Below are 24,358 nucleotides of genomic sequence, written 5' to 3' on the forward strand. Positions count from 1 at the left end.
ATATCAGAGAGAGAGAGAATAGCCATGGTGCAATCCAGGCTGGTACAGACAGGTGTGGTTGATGGCTTCCCCATGCAAGTTACCAAGAGGAGGGAGCGGCAAGGCTGAAGGGAGCTCAGCATGGGCATGGCAGAGGCGATATGGCACTCCTGTGATTGGAGAGTGTTGGGTGGGTTGGTGGCATTCTAGGCTAGCCTTGCAGCTCTCATTAAGCAAAGTTCTTATAAAGCGGTGTATTTCTTTATTGCCAACAAAGGTCCGTATAGTTAAAGCTATGGTTTTCCCAGTAGTGATGTATGGAAGTGAGAACTGGACCATAAAGAAGGCTGATCGCCGAACAATTGATGCTTTTGAATTATGGTGCTGGAGGAGACTCTTGAGAGTCCCACGGACTGCAAGAAGATCAAACCTATCCATTCTTAAGGAAATCAGCCCTGAGTGCTCACTGGAAGGACAGATCCTGAAGCTGAGGCTCCAATACTTTGGCCACCTCATGAGAAGAGAAGACTCCCTGGAAAAGACCCTGATGTTGGGAAAGATGGAGGGCATAAGGAGAAAGGGACGACAGAGGACAAGATGGTTGGATAGTGTTCTTGAAGCTACCAGCATGAGTTTGACCAAACTGCGGGAGGCAGGGGAAGACAGGAGTTGCCTGACATGCTCTGGTCCATGGGATCACGAAGAGTCGGATACAACTAAACGACTAAACAACAACAAGAACAACAACAACAACAACAACAACATTTCTTTATTTAATTTGCATCCCACCCTTTCCTTCCAAAGGGCAGCAATTAGGTGATATAACAACAAAACATCTTGAAAGGAATTGCAATTCTGGCCAGGAAAGATCTCAACTTCAAAGTCTTGTTGGAAGAGGAAGGTCTTCAGCAGGTGCTGCAAAGACAAGAGATGGTACTTGTCTAACATTTGAGGAGAGGGACTTCCAAAGGGTAGGTGCCACAAACACTAAAGGCCCACTTCCTGTATTGTGTGGAATGCCTCGTGTGGTAAAATGGCGCCTGCAGGAGGTGTTCATCTGCAGTGATTGATTGAGTATATAAGGAATGAGAAAGTTTGGAGACTGGCTGGCTTCTGAAAGTCTGTTTTGACCCACAGATCGGCACAAATCACTACAAATCACTTCAGGTCAACCTAATCCACCTGCTTATTAGCAATTTGTAGCTGCTTCAATTTGATCTGGACAGGGCAGAAATTGGCCTCAATCAGCGCTGTTTGGTTCAGAATTTGGCCGAATTTGGCTGAATGCAATTGATGGCTCCTGCTTCAGGAAAGCATTCCACAGCAGAGGGGCAAATTAAGGAGTTGTTCACTTTTCCTGCCCTCCTGTCATGCCGCCTGCAACTGATGTCAAAATGATGTAAATCCAAAGACAGTCATGAGTGACCCGTCAGACTGGATGTGAGTGTGATACAAAACGAAGCAGACAGAAAGTCAACCTGTTTAAATATATATACTGGATATCAAATTTGTGAGAAATGCTAATGGGTGACTTTCAAAAATTGTTTATGGTCATGGTGTTCTAACCAAAGCTCAAGCTCTTGAGTTGAAGTTAGAGAATGTTGACAAGTCTAAATGATTTCAGCAGACATTAAAGTGCTTTAAAGATGAATGACTTAATTTGCTGGGACAAGGCAGTTCAGTTAATAGCAATTGTGTGTGTTTCTCCCCCCTCTCTTTCTCTCTCTTTTTTTTCCACCTTTGCTGTTCAAGTTTGAATAGGCAGCTCAGAGGTTATAAGGTTGTAAAGGCTATTACCAATGGAAGCCTTCCTGCTGTTGTGAAAATATTCAAAGGGGAGAATGTTAACACCATTAACTTACTAATAAACAGTGTTTATTTTTATATGTCATGGCATTATAAGCTGAAAATGGGGGTGAGGCAGGGGTTAAGTGGCATTTTGTTGGGCACTTAATGTGTACTTCAGTAGCTTTTGCCACAAAAGTAGCATAAAGCTCTTAAGGAGTACAGGATTCAGCCCTGACACATCTCCATGTACGAAGCCAACTCACATGCCAAGATTATATACTGAAAATTCAAACATGAACCATCATCTCCCTGCACCTTGTTCCTTGGGCTGTTCTCATTCGTTTTCACACAGGGATGGTGACAAATTAATTCAGTTCACACTCAAAAGCAATCTACCTAACTTGCACAAGAACTGAAATACAACCTTCCTCTGAAATTCACAAATTCTCTGAATTTTGCAGTGCAAATCCCCAGCCGAATCATAGGCGCAATGATGCATATACCAGGGTCCATTCTGTACAAACACATTTGCCTTGGTAAAAGTAAAACAAACAAACAAAAATCATAGGGAAAATGCTTTGCAAAGATATGTACACGAAGCAAACAATGTGCATGTTAGAAAATTGCACCGAAATGCTGGTGAATATTCATGAGGACTTATTTTTAAGAAAGGTCAAACTGATGTATGAATGTGAAGGACTGAACTGAAGATATGAAAAATATAGACCTGAGGAAAATGTAAATTATCTTCGCCCACCCCTGTCCCCACTACAGACTAAAGTCTAGCTGAAGGGAAGGGAGGGCAAGGGACCACGAGGGGATTCATTCTTTTAGTGTTCAGGGGGAGGGAGGTACTTTAGGATAACTGCGTTGAAGAAACATTTCAAAACACTGCCATGTGGGCTGTGGTAAGCCCACCGAGACTCCTTTGCAGAGCTGCCACCTTTCTGGCTTGGGCTGATGTGGAAGCCACCTGACATTAAGATCCACATGGAGGGAGACCTTGCCAGTATCTGCTACAATATGTATTGGGCCACCCCTGCCACCAGGCACCTAGCAGGTTTGCTGCTGTATGCTTTCAAAGCCCAAGATATGTTGACGGGAGGCGGGCAGGATCTCGTCATTCTGCACTTCAAAGGACTTGCAAGCCAGGCATCCTGCCTTTCCCTTTCATTGTGTTCTTAGCCATTCAGCTCTTGTGCCTCCTGTACTCTTCCTCAGAAACTCACCCTTTGCCTCCTTCTTCCCAAATGGGATCTATGTGGGACGCTGCTTTCTACAAGAAGTGGAGAGGATTGTGGGGGCCTGGGGAGGAATAGTACATGCAATGGCTTCATCCCGCTCCTCCTCCTGCCTAAAAGGGCAAATGGCCCACCCTGTGGAATGCCCTCCCATCAGATCTCAAGGAAATAAACAACTATCTGACTTTTAGAAGACATCCAAAGGCAGCCCTGTTTAGGGAAGTTTTTAATGTCTGATGTTTTATTGTATTTTAAATATTTTGTTGGAAGCTGCCCAAAGTGGCTGGAGAAACCCAGTCAGATGGGCGGGGTATTATTATTATTATTATTATTATTATTATTATTATTATTAATGATATGTGCAGCTGTTATTTTAAGGCCACCAGAGGCCCTCCAGCAAAAGAGAATCAAGTCACTGACTTGGAAACAAGGAGGAAGGTTGAAAGGTTGATTACTGGGTTAATTGTACTCCAAAGAATGAGCACAGTTGTTTTGCAGAATGGTCATGGTCAAGAATGATGGGAGCTGTAGTGGTGCAGGCTTGTCATGCATTGCAGCTCCATGCTTGCTGAATTTCCTGCACCTCAAAGCAGGGAGAGAAGGACAGTGACCCCAGTTTTTTTTTAATCCTTGGACCAAACTACTGCAAAAAAATAGCCGCAGGCCCTTATAAAACCGTTGACAGGTCAATGTGTGCTTTAAACTGCTGAATAGCCTCCATCAAGGTTTGACTCTGTCTTTATCAGCACCTGTTACTCAGCATATCAAATCTTTAACGCCAGGGAAAGAACTTCCAATTGCATAGATCCCCACACACACATTTTACTGTTCACATAAAGAAATGGCATTTTCAGCATTTCCCCCCTCCCCATCCCTTCACACGAAATACCACAGAGTGCTTTGTATTACTTTGAATCCTGCTTTCCGTGCCAGCATAGCGGCGTTCATCTAGGAGGCCGGACTGCACACATAAAACGCCACTTCAGAGCCTTCCTCTGGCCTAATAAAGTTAAGTGGCTCCATCAGCTAATGGGAGACTGTTGAGAGGGAACAGTCCAGCAAAGCTGAAAAGGGAAGGAATTGTACACTGAGGTGATTTGTTCAGAAGACATAGTGGCTGTCTTTTTTCACAGCATCTTTTTTTTAAAAAAAACACGCCTTAGTGAGTGGCTTGTCACCCACATAACCCTTTATATTATGGAATGAATTGGTCCAAGTAGGGAGACAGGCATGTGAGAAGAATTCTATTGGAAACGGCCAAGAGATTTGGTACAATTGGGCATTTTACAAAGTCCGTCAAACGGGTCGGAGCCAAACAATACAAATTGAAAGCTTTTGCAGACGATCTGGTTTTGACATTACAGGAGCCAGAATCTAGTACAAAAAGAGTTTTAGAACTGATTCAAGAATTTGGTCAGGTGGCAGGATTTAGATTGAACAAGTTAAAAACGAAAGTATTAGAGAAGAATTTAACACCAATGGAAAAAGAAAGGTTTCAGAATGAAACAGGTTTAACTGTGGTTAAAAAAGTGAAATACCTAGGGATCAATTTGACTGCGAAAAATCTGAATTTATTTAAGGACAATTATGAGAAATGTTGGTCAGAAGTCAAAAAAGATTTAGAAATTTGGTCTAGATTGAGGCTTTCCTTGTTGGGACGAATTGCAGCTATAAAGATGAATGTTTTGCCAAAAATGTTATTTTTGTTTCAAACATTGCAAATTTTGGACAAGATGGACTGTTTCAAGAAGTGGCAGAGAGACATTTCTAGATTTGTCTGGCAGGGCAAGAAGCCAAGAATTAAATTTAAAATATTAACTGATGCAAAGGAAAGAGGCGGTTTTGCCCTGCCAGACCTTAAACTTTATTATGAGTCAGCAGCATTCTGCTGGTTGAAAGATTGGCTACTTCTTGAGAACACAGACATTTTGGATTTAGAAGGTTTCAACAATGTTTTTGGGTGGCATGCATATTTGTGGTACGACAAGGTTAAAGCACATAAGGTATTCAAAAACCATATTGTCAGGAAATCACTGTTTAATGTCTGGATAAGATATAAAGACTTACTGGAGAGTAAAACCCCAAGGTGGCTGTCGCCAATGGAAGCCAAGGCTCAGAAAAAGCTCAATATGGAGGCCAAATGGCCAAAATATTGGGAAATTTTGGAGCAAGAAGGAGACAAACTGAAATTGCAGAGTTTTGAGAAATTAAAAGATAAAGTGCGAGATTGGCTTCATTATTATCAAATAAGAGAGGCCTATAATTTGGACAAAAAAAATGGTTTCCAGGTGGAAAAATCAAAGTTGGAAATAGAATTGTTAGAACCGAAAATTAAGACTCTGTCTAGAATGTATAACTTGCTGTTAAAATGGAATACGCAGGATGAAACGGTTAAATCAGCTATGATTAAATGGGCGCAAGACATAGGTCATAACATTATGTTTGCTGACTGGGAACAGTTGTGGACCACCGGTATGAAGTTTACGGCATGTAATGCCCTAAAGGAGAATATAATGAAAATGATTTACAGGTGGTACATGACCCCAGTTAAGCTTGCAAAAATTTATCACCTGCCTGATAATAAGTGTTGGAAATGCAAAGAAGCTGAGGGAACATTCTTTCATCTTTGGTGGACGTGCCCAAAGGTTAAGGCTTACTGGGAAATGATCTACAATGAATTAAAGAAAGTATTTAAGTTTACCTTCCCTAAGAAACCAGAGGCCTTCCTTTTGGGCATAGTCGGCCAATTGGTGCCAAAGAAAGACAGAACATTTTTTATGTACGCAACAACAGCAGCAAGAATACTTCTCGCCAAATATTGGAAGACACAAGATTTGCCCACCGTGGAAGAATGGCAGATGCAAGTGATAGACTATATGGAGATGGCAGAAATGACCGGCAGAATCCGAGACCTGGGAGAAGAAATGATGGAAGAGGACTGGAAAAAGTTCAAAGATTATCTACAGAAACATTGTAAATTGTTTGAATGTTAAAATGATGTGGGATGTAAAGGTAACATGGCATTTGGGATATGGTTAAAGGAGATAGGAAAAAAAGGAGTTAAAAAAGAGGGGAAACTAGAGATTTAATAAGTGGGAGCCTATAATTATAAATGAAATTTGAAAGAGGGTTAGAATTTGCTGAAATTGACGGAACAAAGAGGAACACAAAAAAGGGAGATGTGAGGAGGTCAGGAAAGAGGAATACGAAATCTTGAAAGTTAAAAGTGGATTTTTTCTTTTTCTTTTTTCTTTTTCTGTATTATGTGTGAATGTTTTTGTTTTTTGTTTTTTTTCTGTGTTGGTATATGTAGTGTTTGATTTTTATGTTTTGTAAAACTCTAATAAACATTTATTAAAAAAAAAAAAAAAACAAAGTCCGTCAAACGGAAATCAATCCATAAAATTATATTCTATACCCAGAAGGAGATGTGACTGAGGCATATTAAAAAGGCAAACGAAACGGTGGAGTAAACGAAAGGAGGGCAGCCTGACCTACATCACAGGATTGTGGTGAGGATAAAGTTGGGGGTGGGGAGGGAACCATGTATGCCACTTTGAATTTGTTTGAGGAAAGGTGGGGGTATAAATGTAATGATGATGAAACATGTATGCATTGCAATTAATTCAGAGAGAAAACTCTTCATATCTTTACATCCGCAGTGAACCTGTTAATGGCAAGGAGCCAGAAGCTGCAGGTTGGTTTCCACCCCATAAAACTTTAATTCTAGCCCCAAGCTGATGGAGATATAACTATTTGTTTCTTCACCAGTGATTGTTCCCACACCTGAATAGACTGGTAGATAGCATTTATGTGATGCTGTCACAAGGCATCTGCTTTCACAGCAATGTATTGCGTTAATCTACCTTGCGAAAACAAACTCCCGACTCTCTCCATTCGCTGATGTACATTCAACATGTGCTCTTACATCAATACGGTCTCCTTTTTAAAAAAAAAAAAAACCTGCACAAACACTTCTAAAGCTCCCCCCTTCCAAGGCTGAAAGACAGTTGAATGTTGTCTGTCCATGCAGTGATTTTCACCTTTCTGGCAAATGAGGAATTAATGTGAATGCATGAAAAAGCACCAGTGGCGTGATCTTTGCCTCTTCAAGTTTCATAGCAATATATGTAGTAGTGCTGGATCTAAAGAAGCTTCCACCAGCTTTCAGATATTTGGGATTACAACTCCAGTCATCTCCAGCCACACTGCCTTGGGCTGATGAGAGTTGTAGTCTAAAATAATAATTGGTGGCAGCAGCAGCATTTTGTGATGGGGGGGCATCATTCTGAAGCCAACTTGTTCACAGTTACACTGAGCAACATTGGTCATGTCAGAATGACTGACAGTGGCTTGGATCCAAAGAACTACAAGCAGAAGGAGAATGTGTACAAGTGCTGTTCCTTGAGCGATCACTAGTATAAGATGTCTCCCTGTGCAGCACCATAGTGTATTGAGGGTTGTGGCATGGCATGCTTAGACGTATTGGTACTTCCCTCATCACACATCTGGTTTGCACACCTGGTGATGACATATAGCAGGATGTACACACACCCCAAAATGCTATAGCCGCCAGAGTGTGGAATGAAGACAAGATGAAAACTGTCTTGATATAGCATATGTCCAACCAACAAGAAGACCCACAAATGTATGACTACTTGCAATATGTTTCATCATACAAACAATTGAGAACAGGGCAGTGAACAACAGCAGATGATGAAACAACTGGCTATAGATCAATTTCAACACGTAAGTCTTTTTCAAATATGTCCCAGTTAGTCCTAAGTCCTTGGGAAAGAAAGAAAACAATTGTCTTTGAGGAATGCAGTCAAATGTTTCCTAGTTTATTATCATCTAGCTGCTCTGTATTTTATTATTGATTATTCTGTTTTCATGCGCTTGTTCATTGAAGTATACTGTTAAACCTGTGGGTCTTATTGTTGGTTGTGAATGTTACATAGGGACCTTAATTTCATATCATAATTTCATATCCTTTGTATAAGGCATGTAGAAGAGGCAGATCAAAACAGAGGACTCCATCCCATGGCTTTCCATTTTCAGACGCAAGTCTTACTGAAGATAATGCACTCAAATAAGCCAAACCACCTTAGCTTTTAAAGTCATTCCGTCCAATTGTAAATCTATATGTTGCGATGCAGGGTTGCCAGGAAAACCTAATGGATGTCCTTTGACATCAATAAAGTCTATAAATAGATCAAATGAAACTATGAATCAAAGAGTAAACAGAAAGTCTCGTGACATCAGGCTTGCTTCACTGAATATTAGCACTATAGCAACAAGGTTTTCCTAGGACTCTTGCAGTATGATTCTCTACAGGTTTACTCAGTCCCACTTGTTTCAAAGAGACATTATCCCAAGTAATTGTAGAGAGAGCCTGCAACACTGACCCCTTAGGGCAAATAGAGCACTATTCCATCAACCTTCATCTGCCCTCATCCAGCCCCCAAATTACACCTTCTTACTTATAACAAGTCCAGGGAGTGATAATGCCATCATCTTCCACCTCCTTAGTCTCAGTGCTGCCCTTGTAGAACTCAGTGGGGAGGAGGAATTAGTTGGCTCCATCTGTCATTGGCTGTGGCTCCACCTACTGCTGGGCATCCGGCTTTCCACCCTACGTGTCCCAATAGTGAGAAGTGGGTGGAGCTGTGGTCTAAACCACTGAGCCTCTTGGGCTTACCGATCGTAATGTCAGCAGATCGAATCAGCACAACAGGCTGAGCTCCCGATGCTTTGTCCCAGCTCCTGACAACCTAGCAGCTCAAAAGCATATCAGCACAAGTAGATAAATAGGTACCGCTGTGGTGGTATGGCAAACGGCATTTCCGTGCACTCTGGCACTCGTCACAGTGCTCTGTGTGCCAGAAGCGGTTTAATCATGCTGGTCCCAGGACCCGGAAAGCTGCTGCAGAAAAACACCAGCTCCCTCGGCCTGAAAAACAGAGATGAATGCCACACCCCATAGTTGAATTTGACTGGACTTAACTGTCCAGAGGTCCTTTACCTCTACCTATGGGTCCCAATAGATACCAGTCACCACGGCCTGCAACTTTAAATTCCTTAGTCATACCTAGTACGCCAAAACATCTAAAGCTGGGTTTCGCAAACTTGTATCTCCATCTGTTTTTGGACTACAATCCCCATCATCCCTGACTACTGGTCCTGCTAGCTAGGGATGATGGGAGTTGTAGTCCAACAACAGCCAGAGACCCAAGTTTGAGAAACCCTAATCTAAAGGAACCCTGCTTGCAATATGTACATTTATAAGATGGTGCAAAATTAATTCTTCTGTTCAGTCATTGCCCCTTGAATATCTAAAAAAGTGTTCCATCTAGCATAAGGTTACCAGAATGAATCCAGGGACACTTTTCAACTTCAGTAGGAATGATAGGATTTTGTATGGTGACTGATTTGTAAATCCGGGGACTGTCCCCAGGAAACAGGGACATCTGGTAACCTTAATCTAGCAGGAACTATTGACTGACATTGTTTCCACTTTCCCTCACTCTTTATAAGCACAATTAACTTTCTGAGCTCGTACTCCTTGGTAAAGGGTTACTCTTGCCTACTTATTATTCAATATTTCCCCTATAAACATTCATTAAAAGGACGATATGGAGACCAAACTTAGTATTCAAGCTGGAAAATAAAGATCAGGAACTAATGAACTCCTTTAGAGTTTCCACTTTCTGAAAAACACCCTTGGCAATAAAGAATGAATAAAGAAAAGCAGTAAATTGCACTGATTATGTTATATCAGCAAAATTGCTTCTGAAAATGTCTTCCATGAAGCATAGCTAGCAAGTTAAGTTAACGAACTACTCCCTGGAGGTATCTTTTGTTATATGTGGGCTCAGTCCCGCTGGATACTGCTGTAGCACATCCCCCCATTCATTTGATGAAAGGGGATGGCAGAGCAGCGGGGGCTGATAGATTGAGCCCACTTGTCAAGCAAAAAAAGGCTCCAGGAGCATCATGAGCCCAGTGTGCTGCTGCCTTCTTATGACCTAACTTTCAGTTATTTTAAATATTCAGGGGGGAATACAGTGACTGCTTCTCAAAGAGGACTGAGACTGAAACAAACCCTCTCCCATTTCAGTTTTTGGGTCAGAAGTAGTACCTCTGAAGAGTTTCTCCCAAAAAGCTTTCTGTAGGCATATTCACAACCTCTAAAGAATCTTCTTCACTGCTATAGTTTCTCCTGTCTGTTGTTATTCACCCCCTCCAAAGAATCTTCTTCACTGCTATAGTTTCTCCTGTCTGTTGTTGTTTTGACACTATCTTTGGATCACATACCGAGCAGGATGTCAATGAAGACACTAGGTGGCCAATCGTATGCTGCTTTGCAATGATGCCACAGAGGGCAAATGAAGCCAACTGAATGTAAGGGAACTGCTTCAGGTTGAACACACAATGAAAGGGATGACATCACAACACGACATGGCCAATCAGAATTGCCTCTGTGCCAGTGTCATGGAAAGCAAAGAAAGTCATTTCAGAATAAGGACTATGCTTCAGTGCGTTTGAAGGAATGAGTAAAAAACCATAGCCTTTTGATGCTCCTGAAAATGTTTGCGAACAAGCGGCAATGCTTCTGGCTTACATGGATTCACAACGGGAGGTTTCTTTTGAAAAAGAGGACTGGAGACAGCATCCTAGCAATGTTCTACAACTATAGATTCCATTTGAGACTAAGGGAAAATGAGATGTTCTCATTAGAAGTGATTTTGAACATACGACGAGCCAAAGTGCAAACGAATTTTGCATGGTCTGAACTACCTAGTTACCAAGCAGCCTTTTGCATATTACATTTTTCAGAGTTCATCTATTTTAAACTGCCCTATACATACTTGAAAATGAGTGATGCAGTGCCATGCTTTGCAGCAATTTATCTGATGGCATGTGCTAAATTACTTAGATTGGCTAAAACCAGTTAGCGCGTTGTTAGGCGTAATACATCATAATGTACCCAGGAACTTTCAGAGAGGGTAAAAGCTGATGAAGATTGAATGTGTTTCAAGCATTTCAAATCCCTTGAAACAAAACAGAAATTAGTGTCAAAGAATGCTTATTTAAGAGTTGATGCAAGCCAACAGGCCTAGTTAGCAACATACATATTGACACTCCAGTCCTAAATACACTGCCAACAATCCAGCACAGAGCTATAGACAAGCACAAAACCCATCAATTTAGACTCGAAGTGCCTGAAAGCAACCATGGCTATTATGTGGAAGTGTAATTCACTGACTTTGCTGAACCCTGCTTCCAAGGAGGGATGCTACAGATTGTGGCCTATGTAACATCATTGTGGCATTTGCCTCCTAGGTGACATCATGCTGGGTCATAAGGAAAGGGTTAAATGAGTGTGAAGTGATTGGCCAGTGGGAACCCACAGGAGGAGTTAGAGTTAGAGTTAGAGTTAGAGTTGTTAAGGAGTCAGTCGGGTGTTAGAGAAGAGAGAGGGAGGATAAGTCTGTGGGTTGGGATAGTTTGATGTGAGAGAGTGAGGGAATCTGTTAAGAGGAGTCAGATAGACAGTTGGGATAACCAGTTAGAAGTTATTAGGAAGGTATAGGCTGGTAAAGAAACTAAGATTAAGAAACTAACAAGAAAAATTATCTGAAACCATAAACTTGTTAATGCTTATAAAATAAACTTGTGTACCCGAGAGAAACGGGTTGGTGGCAGCAGGGAAGCAATCACCGTGGTAGCAAAGGGATCAATAGACCGCCAAACGTCCGGGGACCCTGTGTGATCATAAAGTACCCATCACTCTGTTGTTGTTGTTGTTGTTAAATATTTATATATATCCTGCCTTTTCCGCTGATTGGACTCAAGGCAGCAGTTGAGGGTGACAGACAACAACCAATTATCTGAAGAAAGGATCCCTGGAAAGCAAAAGCCAATTTATTTATATATACCTCCATAAAAGTCTCAATAGACCTCCTTTTCCAAATTTTGTTTAAAATACACACACAAACCAGTTCTCTACACCCTTTATCTGTTCTGATTGTGCAAATAATAAAAAGGACTGACTAACCCTGACAGGAGACTGAAAATAGCATCAATACACAGATGAATTGCAAGCCCTGCTTTGCAGCTATTCCAAGACTGGAGTTTCAACATTCAATTGCATCCCCAACACCGTATTCTGTTGGCATATTTGTAAGGAACACAAGTCTACTTCTGTGCAGAGACACTTGGCACTCTGCTTTGATCTTCCTGCAGTAGATTTTCTTGCTGAGGAAGGAGCTACAATTGCACGCTTCCCATAGCATCAAAGCCCCTGTCCTTTTCAGCTACTCTCTGATGAACAGGAAGGGACCCAGAGGGTGAGGTGAAATTTGGCTGCGGGTGATCTCTGGCTCACAAGCCGGAAGGGGGAGGAATGTGATGCAGTTCACATATAAAGGTGGAGCTGCCTAGTTTGCACCTTGTGAATCAATACGAGAACTGAAACACTGCCGACTTTGGAAATGTGTGCTTCTCTGAATTTTGCAGAGCAGTTTTTTTTGAGCCATGTGTTGTGAACACAAATGCATATGCTAGCGCCAAGTGTGGATATGAATGCATATAGGAGCATATAAAAGATTAAAATGCACAATATTAAAAAACTGTGTGTCGTAGGCAAAATTGCACAAAACACATTGAGAGAAATTCATACTACAATGCTGATGAAATTCCATGAAAATTTTGCAAATTGATGTGGGAATGTGAAGAACTGAAGACTACAAAATGGAGAAACCGAGAGAAGCCAAAATGGATAGATTCACCAGCTCCTAGCAGTGATTGAACTTGGTGAACCAAGAAGCCATTTGGGGATGGGGATAAAAAGTCAGTTTAGTGGGGCGTAATTGGGAATGGAGAAACAGCAGAACTGATCATTTAACCTTTCCATGCCCACCATTTTATTTACCCTTCACCATCCACCACTTTCCCATCCCAAATCTATTCCTGCAGCAGCTTTTGCAAGCTGCCCTGGGAATATGCGTAACTGAAAGATGGTGTAACAATATTTAGAATAAATAAATATTCCTAAACGGTTTCAAGTACAGCTTTGGAACCTTAACAGACAGGGGGATGCCTATTAGTCAAATGATTTGGGAATGAAAGAGAAAGGGCTCAGCACTTGCTCTTGTTCATGACTTCACTCCAAATCCCTATTTGCAGCTCTACCCCCACCAAAAAAATAAAATAAAAATGGAGTGAGAGGCTGCTGAGCACCCATTACACATGCTTCATGTGTAAATATTCAGAGTACGCACATGCTCTAAATATTTCATAAAAAATACCTTCAGGTGAGGATAATACAGTGGTACTTCGGGTTACATATGCTTCAGGTTACATACGCTTCAGGTTACGGACTCCGCTAACCCAGAAATAGTACCTTGAGTTAAGAACTTTGCTTCAGGATGAGAACAGAAATTGTGCTCCGGCGGTGCAGCGGCAGCAGGAGGCCCCATTAGCTAAAGTGGTACCTCAGGTTAAGAACAGTTTCAGGTTAAGAACAAACCTCTGGAACGAATTAAGTACTTAACCCGAGGTGCCACTGTATTGCAAACTCGACTGTATTCCGGCTAGAACACAAATACTTCACAAACACCCCTTTCCTTTCCTTTTGTGCAAGGAATACAGAGGTAAAAACCCATGAGTATGTTTTTTAAAAGATGCATGCATAATGTGTGTGTGTGAGTGCGCGAATGCGCACTTGAATTAGGTATAGGACACTAATTATATGTGCAGCTGGGAGTGAAAGCAAATCTACAGGATTTCATATGGATCCATTACCCAAACAAAGATAGCAACAAGCCCAGATGCCCTTATTAAGTTCACAAAGCTGAGGTATGGCAGTTCAGAGAGAGCTTCTGCGTTCACTGTAAAGAGATGAAGTGAGATCAGGTTGCGTGCATATGCTAGGGCTTCAGAGGACGAAGGATGGTATTCAACTATATATTACACAAAGTAGACCCATTGAAACTAAAGAACATTTTAAGTTAGGGCCATTAATTTCATTTGGTCTGCTATGGGTAAAATTTAGTTGAATGCCACCCCAACTCTCTACTTCTTCAAAAGGCTCCTATTTGTATGTTCCTGAAACTAAGAGCCATTGTCCGCATACAGCATTTCTTGCAGACCCTTTCTGAACAGCTCTTGTACTAGATGTAGTGATGTACTAAAATGTAGTAATTCTAGGGAAATGATTTTTATTTTGAAATTTGTTGCTACATTTCTATCCCACCTTTTCCTCCCCCATTCCCTTTTGATTTTACACCAACTCTGTAAGGGAGGCTAGGCTGAGGGAGTGTGACTGGTTCAAATTCACCAGGTTGAGCTACATGGAAGAGTAGGGATTTGAACCCTCATCCTCCTGGATCTTAGTCCAACACTCTAACCACCGTGCCACAACTGCCTAATAATTTCAGCCACTGTGTATTTCTGATAGTAACCCACTTTGCTATGTATAAGCAAGCTACTCCCATTCTAGAGCAAGTTTCCTTCTCTCTTAAAATGCTTATATCTCAGCATGACTGCAGAAAGGAAGGGGGGGAACATGTATGCTGTTGAGGAAGTTTGATTTGCCCCTAGCCTGCCTCGTTATGTTGCTGAAAGCCAATGCACAAACTGACAGAAGCTTTTTCAATTGAAAGCAAGTCAATACTGCCTTACATCTTTGTCTGGTGGCTGACACTTCATTCCAAATTATTGTATATCAATGTGACATGCCTAAATGAAATGAGATTGCAACGGCCTCCAGAGGTTTTAAAGGCTATGCAAATATTTTCCTGTTAAGAACCTTCCTGTAAATGTAGTTTGTGTGTTTGTGTGTGTCCATGTGTATTTGATTCCCACTCCTCCCTGCAATACATTCTTATATGGGAACACTTACAAACTAGATGTTTTATCATATACTTGAGAGAGATTGGGGGTGGGGGTGAGAGGGTTGTCAGCATAGCAAACAACACTATCAAGCCACACATGATTTTACCAGAAGATGCAAGTTAGGAGGCACTGAAAATCCTGGCCAAATGTTTTTTTGACTGGGCCTGCATAATATATTGTCTTCTACTCATTTTTCTTCTTCTCTTTTTCCTAATAGAAAAGAGCCCATTTCTACTTGCCTCCCCTCAGTTTATTTTGTTAAGCTATTAACATTTATTTTTTTTAGAAAGTCTGTCAAAGGAGCATGCTGGTATTATTCCAAAGGCCAATCTCCTTAGCAACTCCTTTGTCTTCATCAGTATACCTTGATACAGTCCAGTCACTAAGAGAATTTTCATTTTGCTCTGGTGGAATATAATTGTTCATTCCTGAATCTGAAGAAAGCTGGTAATGCAGGCCATGAAAATAAATAGCAGATTAAGCTAATTGTGAATTAACAGTGTTATATAGTGAAACATGCAACACTATATAATACTAAACCATGATTTGTTAAACTATGGTTTATTAAAGCATGGCTTTGTTTTATGTGTGAACTTAGTCCAGCGGCTTAACTAGGGTTTATTAACTAGCATTAAGCATCACTGGTTAAACAGGGTTTGTAGCTGGTTTATAAACTTTAGTTAATGTTAACCATATCTTAGTGTTGCATGCAATCCCATACCTCCTCCTTAACTACAGCTACAGAGCTGTCACTGCCTTAGAATGTAGCAAAAATTTCAAACAAGATAATTCTCCACATTGTTGTTCACATGAATAATTCCTCATATTGCTTATTTATTTGTCTGCATATGCTTTGCCTTTCTACCCTTCAATATACTTCATACACAAATATATAGTCACAAAAACAAAAAGGCAAAGGATAGAAAATCAGTATGTTTATTGCACATGACTAATAAAGCTATTATTAAAAAATACAATCAAAATCCTTTTAAATTGCCATGGATTTTGGAGTTTGGACTGGAAAATGGAAGTTTTGTTTGAGTCTTGAATTTTTGGAAGCTGGCACTCCTAAAGGACTTGTCTTTCACTTGAACTTTCCCCCCCTTATCTGTGACTTCTGACTGTCCAGGTGGGAATTAACAGAACTCACGGAACACCACAGAGAATAAAAATGCACTTAAAATAGCCCCTGTTCCTTCCTTCAATAAAATAGTCTCTGAAGAACCAGGCAGCACATGAACTATTGTGGAATGCAGAACAGCTGCTGTGTTCACTACAGAGTCCCTGAGCTGATTGTATCTAAGCTTATTATTGCAAAGCGCTATGGGACACCGTGACTATCAAAGGAGCCACTTAAAAGAAAATTCTGCTCTAGTCCATAAATAAAATTGCCAACTTAACAATGTAACTTGCAGTATAGTTTCCTGCAGAAGTTTTCTTTACAGCACTACGGCTGGGAGTTTATACTGCCATTAAAATCCACTATCTGTTCAGTTCAACCAATGTTCCAGTGACATATGATATGCTATATTATGTTACATCATATTATTGTAGAATCATAGGGTTGGAGATCCTCTAGTTCAGTCCCATTCTCGGTGCATTATCTACATTGTGTGGGATACAACTGCGGTACCTCTGACCAATCACGCTAGCTGCTATTTAAATGCTCCCAGTGAAGGAAATGTTTCCACCAACTCCTGAGACATCCTGTTCATTATCAGACAGCTCTTACTGTTAGAGAGTTTTCCTGAATGTTTAGCCAAAAATCTCCTGCCTTCCCATTTCCACTCATTATTTCTAGTCCTACTTTCTGGACCATTCTGATCCATCTCCTACATGACACACCTCACAAGTGCTCCTCAATCCTCCCTTCTCCATGCTAAGCATACCAAACTATTTCAGCTGTTCCTCATAGGGTTTCCAGGCCCCTCCCTATCTAACTGGATAGTGGACATCTTCTACTTGGTCAATGTCACTCTTAAAATGTGGTGCTCAGAACAGGACACAGTATTCCAGATCTGGTCTGAGCAGTGCAGAACAGGATGGAACTATTACTTCTTGTCATTATATAGAATTATTTTCATTCCTTTTCTTAGGATAGATTAGATAAGTAGTTTAGAAGACCAACATCTCAAGAACCTACATGCACCTGGTGTTTCAAGTTGTGTAGTTTTGGGCTACAACAATATATGGTCAATCTAAGAGGATAATACAATCACAAGTTATGCTCATCTTCTTGTGTGTCAACAGAACCCACAAGAAATGTAGCACAGTTGTGTCAGTAATACATGATACCATCACAACCATTACAGTGGCTGGCATGGGGCAAGCCGCAAAAGTGGGTGCAATCTGGGTATTCGAGGAGAGGAGGACTTAGCCAGGAATCAATACTTTCTCTGAGATCAGAGGCACTCCAATACTGATGTAACATGATACCTGCAATGTCTGGGAGTGCCCAGATGACAGCCTCATATCCTCCTCCACCTCTTTCCACAGTTACAATGAAAGATAACATTGTGGCCAATCATGTAGCAGAAGAACATGCTAACTGATGTCTCTGCTATCTGGTTCTGGGTTCATTGAGCAGATCCCATAGCATTGTATAGTGGGGGGGGGGATGGGCGCATTTTCCTAGCAGAAGTGTGTCAATAGGAAGCCCCACTGATCCCATTAGCCTATGGCTGCTGCTTCTTACCTTCCTGCCTCCATGTGATTCAAATCGGCTCCTCAGATCTTCCAAAGGGATATCAAAGCGCTCTATCTTGCGACGGGTGCCTGGAGGCCCTTCCTTGTACACCTCAGTGGAGGGGTTGTTTTTGGCCATGGTTCTGGGTGGCTCGACAGCAGTGATTTTAATCCTGAAGTCAGCTGTGAATGCTCACTTCCTGCTTTCCTCCTGCAGAGTCCCCAATTTCCTCCACTATCCAAGGCTGTTATTTCAGCTAAGAGTCAGCAATCACTCTCCTCTCATCTGGATCTTGTGAACATCAGCAACAGAGGACTACAGTGGAACTGCACAACACTTGGGGAGCCAGTCCTTTGTATATCTTCAGTTCCGTATGAAGCATGTGAGATGCCTTCAGAAGCAGATATTTGGGCAGCACCAGGGTGAACTGAAAAGAGCAATTGAATGATTTAGTCATCATGGCACATGAAAGAAGCCCCGAGATATCTCTAAAGCTAACCTGTCCCAGTTTGGTGCCCTCATAAGAAAAGTGAGATTAGAATCATTTGGATCCATTATTCCACCAAGAGCTTAAATAAGGCCAGAGTATCTTGCAGAGTGAGTCTGTCAATGGCATAAGCAATTCTCCACCCCATAAAAACGAAAATAATGGGACACAGAATTCTGAAAACTGTAGAAACCTGAAATATTTATATGTTTAAAACATATTTAGCCTGCTCTTCACTGCAAAGTAATTTCAAAACAGAGCATATTAGAAGCAGATAAATTGCACATCAGATGCACAACCAACCAATCTGACATTAAACCCCAAGAAAGACCTAGGCAAAACTTACATTTTTAATTGGTGCTGGAGATTTAACTCTTTGTGCCATTCATATCTCAGTTGGGAGTTAAAAAGCTGGGACATTAGAATTTTTTTTTCATTCACTGAAATTTGTTGTTTTTATATACAGCAATGTGTTCCTTGGCATCTTTTTTTTGGGGGGGAGGGGCATCCTTTATTCTCAGCTTGCATTTCCTTTGCCAAATATTATGTTCCTTATTTGTTCTCCCAATTTGGAGATGACTTCCCTTTTCCAAAGGAAGCCTTTTCGCCTCTAATACCTTCTTTGACTCTTCTCTTTAACCACATAGGCATCCTCTTGGCCCTGGTGGTTCCTTCCTTGATTTGTGGTATACACTGAAACAAATATTTAAATGATGCATTGTCTATCATTTTATTACAACTGTGGTTAATTTTTAAGGGGCTGGATATGGGCACATTTCATGTTGTTTGCCCTGGGAGCAAAGATACCCAGTTCTGCACCCCATCTCAATTCCTGCAATTGCGTGAGCCATAGTAAGAGCAGTTTATGTGCATGCTACAGTAGTTCTATGTTAGCATAGCTGACAGGCCTGAAGATCTGGCTCCTCAGGGGTCTGCAAGGTTACGGATCCAGTAGACACACAACTGCTGGACCCTTGCCCTGAAACAGCTACTTTCCACAAGAAAACTGTAGATGGTAGCTTGTCCCCCTACCTGGATGTAGCTAGGTCCTCTACCATGGCAGACCTCAAGGAAATATAACCACGGTGCTCTTCAAAAGGAAGATATGCAGAATTCTAACTGCCCCCAAGCATCAAAGGTGCAGCAGAGGGAGTAGGATTGCACAGTAAATGTATCTGCTGAAAATATAATTGTCTATAGTGCAGATGAAAGCTATAGGTAGCTGAGAAGGCCCCCTTGTAACAGAAATCCAAATGTAACAGCAGGGTAATGCACAACACTCTAACACTGCTGTTACTTTTGGACTGTTTTATTAGAAGCAACTAAAAAGTCCCAGGGAATTGAGCAAGCGCTTGATTTCTTCCACTAACTCCCATTCCGTTGATAAAGACAAACCATTATTTTAGAGTTGTCACTAGCAGATAAACACCCCTACACATCCCTCTGACTTTTTCTGGCACAATCTAACTAAATAATCTTGAGCTGATTCAGTTCAATATTATTGGGGCAATATATTCAATATCCTGCCACCTATGTTTGCCCAGTGGGAAATCTCGACTAAGAAGCAGCTGCCTTTAAAATCTTAAGGATTGTAGCTGTAATGCATGCCTTTTCATCCAAGAAAAGGCATATATCAGGAAGAATGTTGCAGGCTAAGAAGGATGCAGAAGGGACATGTACTTATTAGGACTTGATAGTAAATAATAGGTCCCTTCCTCCCTTCTGCCAACTGTTCATCTTGTCCACGCTGCCTGCAGCTCTCTGCCTCCTGTGAGCAGGTAAACTACAGCCAAACAAAAGAGCCAAACCAGGATGTGAGCATTCCACAAGTACAATGACAGATAGTGCTTATACTGCTCCTTACATGGGGTTAGGCTTAGTGTTAGGCCACATTCACACCATACAATTAAAGTACAATGATACCATTACGATAAACAGTGATGGCTCTCCCCCAAGAATCCTAGGAGCAGTGCTTTGTTAAGGGTGCAGAGAATTGTTAGGAGGCCCCTATTCCTCCTACAGTTCTACAGTTCTCAAAGTGGTTTAACAATCAATCACTCTTCACAGGAAACTCTGTGTCATGAACTGGCAGGACGACGGGGAGGTGGAAGAGGATCCTGGCAAGGGACACACCGGGGCAAGCAGGGGATAGGGAAGGAAGTACTCACAGAGTGATGGAGGATGACAAGGGGATGGGGGTCAGTGCACAGGAATCAGAGGCAGGAGGAGCCATCACCAGAGGGCCTCCTGTCTCCACCAACATGGTGGGCTCTGAGGCATAGAGAGCAGTGAGAGGGGTGTTCTAGGAGGCTGAGGCAGGCAGCTCCCTAGCTGGCCAGGGTGGAGCTTGCTATCTTTGGAAGTGTGTGATTCCTCAGCTGGAGAAGGCTTGGAACAGGTGAGGGTCACCTGCCTCATCAAGCCCAGATGCTGCAATCAGCATGAGAAGTACAAAGGGGAAGCAGAGCTGAGGTGCTGCGTCCATGTTGATGGACCTCAGCTTAGGTGCTCCAGGATCTCTGCAGGACTGTGCTTCAGTTTGGACTTTGGACCTGTGAATTGACCCTGGACTGGGCATTTGGCATACTGACTTGCCACCAAGTAGGCCAAGGGTTCAGGACATTCTTGGAATTGTTTCTGGAGAGTGGGAAATGGACATGGTGCTGTTGTTGTTTTGCCTTTCCTTCCTTCTGAAGCGTCCCTGTGAAGTGCAAGGAGGTACTAACCCCCCCCCCCACCTCACAGCACACATTCCTTCAGCCCTAATCCTTTCCTTCAGGCAACATACTGTAAACTGGTAGTGGCTCCAGCAGGCCTGTTCTCTTTCTCCCTGCCAAATGACACCTCACCATTCCATACATCTTGTAAAGCCACCCGTCCTTTGGGGTTTTCAAAAATCTGTCTTTCTCTCTGGGTATTATTCAACTAAGTGTCACTCAGAGCAGACCCATTGAATTGAACAAGCATGACCAAGTTAGGTCCATTAATTTCAGTGGGCCTACTCTGAGTTGGATACAACCCTGTGAGTGGAATTGGACATAGTGCAAAGGAGATTGTTCCACCAGCCAAAGCATTTCTGCTTGCCCAATGGAATGATGTTCCCTCTTGTCACCCTGTGCATGGTCCTTAGGGTTCTCCTGACCCTCCAGAGCAGATTTTGAGGAGGTGTGGGGGCACGTGGAGGCAGGAATGTGTGGGGAAAGCCTTGTTGTGCTAGTGGGAGTTCTTCTGCTAGAGGCCCGGATAGTAGACTCCACCCCTCTATCTTTCCATTTACAAACATAAAATATTTCTTTGATCTGAGAATCCCATGAGCCCCTAAATGTTCTGTGTGACCCCACCTCACTTCCAAGCTGATAAACACTCAGAGCCCTCCCCCAAGTCTGTTATTAGAGGGATTAGAACAACAACAGCCCAACTTCACTGTGCACTAAATCCTCTGACTTCAGTGGACTTGGGGAGATCTCAAGTGCCATAATTGATTGGATGGTTAACTATTTATATAAACAGAGATGGGTGCGGGGGGAGGGGTTGATTTCAGGCAGACAGGGCTAGTTTATTTAAGCATACAGAGTGTAAATGCTCTTCTCAATTAGCGGTGTGTAAATACATTTCATTGCATGAATCAAGGGAATAGGCAGGGCAAACTAAATTGAGCAAACAAGGGCCAATTCTGCTTTGATAACAGCTTTGCAGATTTCTTCCCCTCCACTGTGCTGATCATGTCTGGTCCCTATGACAGCTGAATTTAGCAGATTTGGCATATAGACAAAGTTAATGGAGGGGGGGAGGGGGTTTGCAAGTGAACTACTGCAGATATCTCAGCACTGAGCACCGTTTGCCTCGTCCAAGGAAGTTATTTATAGATTTCTTTTTCATATCTGAAAATGTTTGGCTTCTCTTAACAGGCTTATTTAAAAAAAAAAAAAAAGTGGGGATGGAGATTAGGCTGCCATTTCTGTTGCTATAAACCGTTGCTGAACAAAACTCCCTCTTGTCTTTATGGCTGCATTATCTGGGCTGTCTAGGATCAGATTAAATTCATAAAGATGGGTGTTATGTGGGGGGAGGGGAGGCAGAGCATTAAGGCTGTCAGGTTGTGTGCTCCCCCCAGCCCTCCAGATAGTACACCAATGGTTCCCTAAAGAAGAGGTGTCATTTACTGAACTGAGCCAATGCTAGATTTAAAAAAGGTGTGTGTGTGGGGGGGGTTAATGATCTTTGCTAAAAGACCAAGAACAAAGACCGCAGATTTCCACCCCCTCCCCCAAAGCACTGAAAGCAGAAGACTTTGAATGCTTCTTCTTCAGATGCCCCCCAAGGGCTGATCTTTTAAGCCAGACCTATTATATTATAATTAATGGAGAGGCAGGCAATACATCAGGAATCACCAAAGGGGGCAATGTGCTGGTACAGTAGAAAATCAGCTAATTGGCTTGTGAGTTAAGTATATCATTTGGCTACTTCATATTTCTGAAGCTGCCTGCAGCAATGCTCCTGTCTATCAAGACTGAAGCAGCAACACTTTTGTAATTAGGGGGGGGGGATCACTCCAGGTGGGGGTTAACTAATGAATGCCAGATAATCAATGCTTTCTGCTGTTGAAGACCATTATGACAGCTGAATGCTGTGTTTTCTCAGATTTGGAACAGCAGTTTGTAGAGGCACTGCATTTTAATGTTCAGGTGAAGTAAAACAGAGGTGTGGGGACAGGCACTGTTCTTTCTCTACCCACATAGTCAAATATTTATCAGCAGATGTTTCCAAAACACTTTGTTAAAGGGAATATTCCATTACCAGTGATGTAGTCCCACCAGCTCCAATGAAACTGTATTGACTTCACACAGCCACTGAACCATAGAATAATATGCTGTTTATTCACAAAAAATCATCCTGTTTTCAAAGGCTGTTGTTTACCCAGAATCATAGGAGCCAACTCCTAGGGGCTGAGGACCTTTTGCCCCCCCCACCACAATAAAATATTTGAGGGGGACAGGGCCCCCTAAAGTTGTTGGCCATTGCCATTCAAATGGTGTGTAAGTGCCATGTCATGTGATGGATTATGTGGGATGGGGCTTACCTGCTCCACACCCAATATTTTATTCAAGTTGGCACCCCTGCCCAGAGTTCTGATTGTCCATTATTGTTTTTTGGGGCTTGGAGGTCTAAGGGACCTGTTGCTTCAACCAAGGAAACAGCTCAGACGAGAACCTCGTTTAGGAGCTGAAGACACTACCCCTTTCTGGCTCTCAGCCATACTGGCGCTTCCACATTCCCTTGAAGCTCCTATTTGGCTCTCTGACTCCTGGGCTCATGTGGCCATGAGGGAAATGGGGGAGCAAGAGCTGGCCAAGAACCCAGCTGAGTGGGATCATCTGGGGTTTTGGAGTACATTGTCAGCAACATGCTGATGACTCACAGCTCTATTTCTCCTTTAGGTCTGCAGGTGAGGCAGTGGGTGTGCTGGACTGTTGTCCTGCCTCAGTAATGGACTGGATGAGAGTCAATAACCTGATGGTCAATCCAGATAAGGCAGATGCACTGTTAATGAGTGGCTCCCTAGACAGTTCCCTGTTTGTGAGACAGAAAGGAAATGGTCTGTAATGATTGCTGCTGGGGTCTCAGTTGAGGTAGGGAGGGCAGCTGGGCCCAACACGCAGGACCTATTCAATTCCGTCTGGGTTGGTGAAGGAGTAGCTGTCCACCCAGGCTGGCAGGACACATCTAGAGTTAATACTAAACAGCATTTGCAAACCGTGCACCTTCCAACCACCAGTATACGATATTTATACACAAATTATATCTGGTTCAGTGGTTTAATTATGAAGCAATTATAAATCTGACATTCAGCCATGGTTATCCATCAGGAGAACAAATTCACTATGACTCTAAGCCTTACACGAGCAATAAATTTGACCATAGCACTTGACCTGATTTTAAAACAGTCTCCAACACACATATTGGATGTGAAGCTCTGCCAGCAAATTCCTGGTCCACATTTTAACAACGATATATGCAAAGGATCTGGAGTTTGCATTAAGCAAAGTGTTGAAACATCAACACTGATTGCTGCTCTAATCCTCTAACTCCTATGATCTGCTCCTAGCTGTTTAAATCATTATGCAACATCAGTGGGGACTTTTCCTCAATTACATGATGAAGATTTGACATTTGGGTATGACATTTATTTTCATTCATTCCCAAATTTTGTAAGGGCTTAGCATCTGGAAGGAAATAAATATAAGGCAAGGAAGTCCTGGACGTTGGCCTAAATCT

General features: G+C 42.2%; 1 long non-coding RNA gene across 1 annotated transcript; it reads right to left on the bottom strand.

The window, feature by feature from the left end:
- Positions 1–731: 731 nt before the first annotated feature.
- On the bottom strand, positions 732–4,306 carry LOC310745403. Its single transcript, XR_014540115.1, has 2 exons — positions 3,918–4,306; positions 732–894 (listed from the first exon to the last, which is right to left on the bottom strand). It is a non-coding gene; the product is annotated as an uncharacterized lncRNA (long non-coding RNA).
- Positions 4,307–24,358: the final 20,052 nt, after the last annotated feature.

The sequence above is a fragment of the Podarcis filfolensis genome (assembly GCF_964270895.1).
Source record: "Podarcis filfolensis genome assembly, chromosome: 1".
In the NCBI taxonomy this organism is placed as follows: domain Eukaryota; kingdom Metazoa; phylum Chordata; class Lepidosauria; order Squamata; family Lacertidae; genus Podarcis; species Podarcis filfolensis.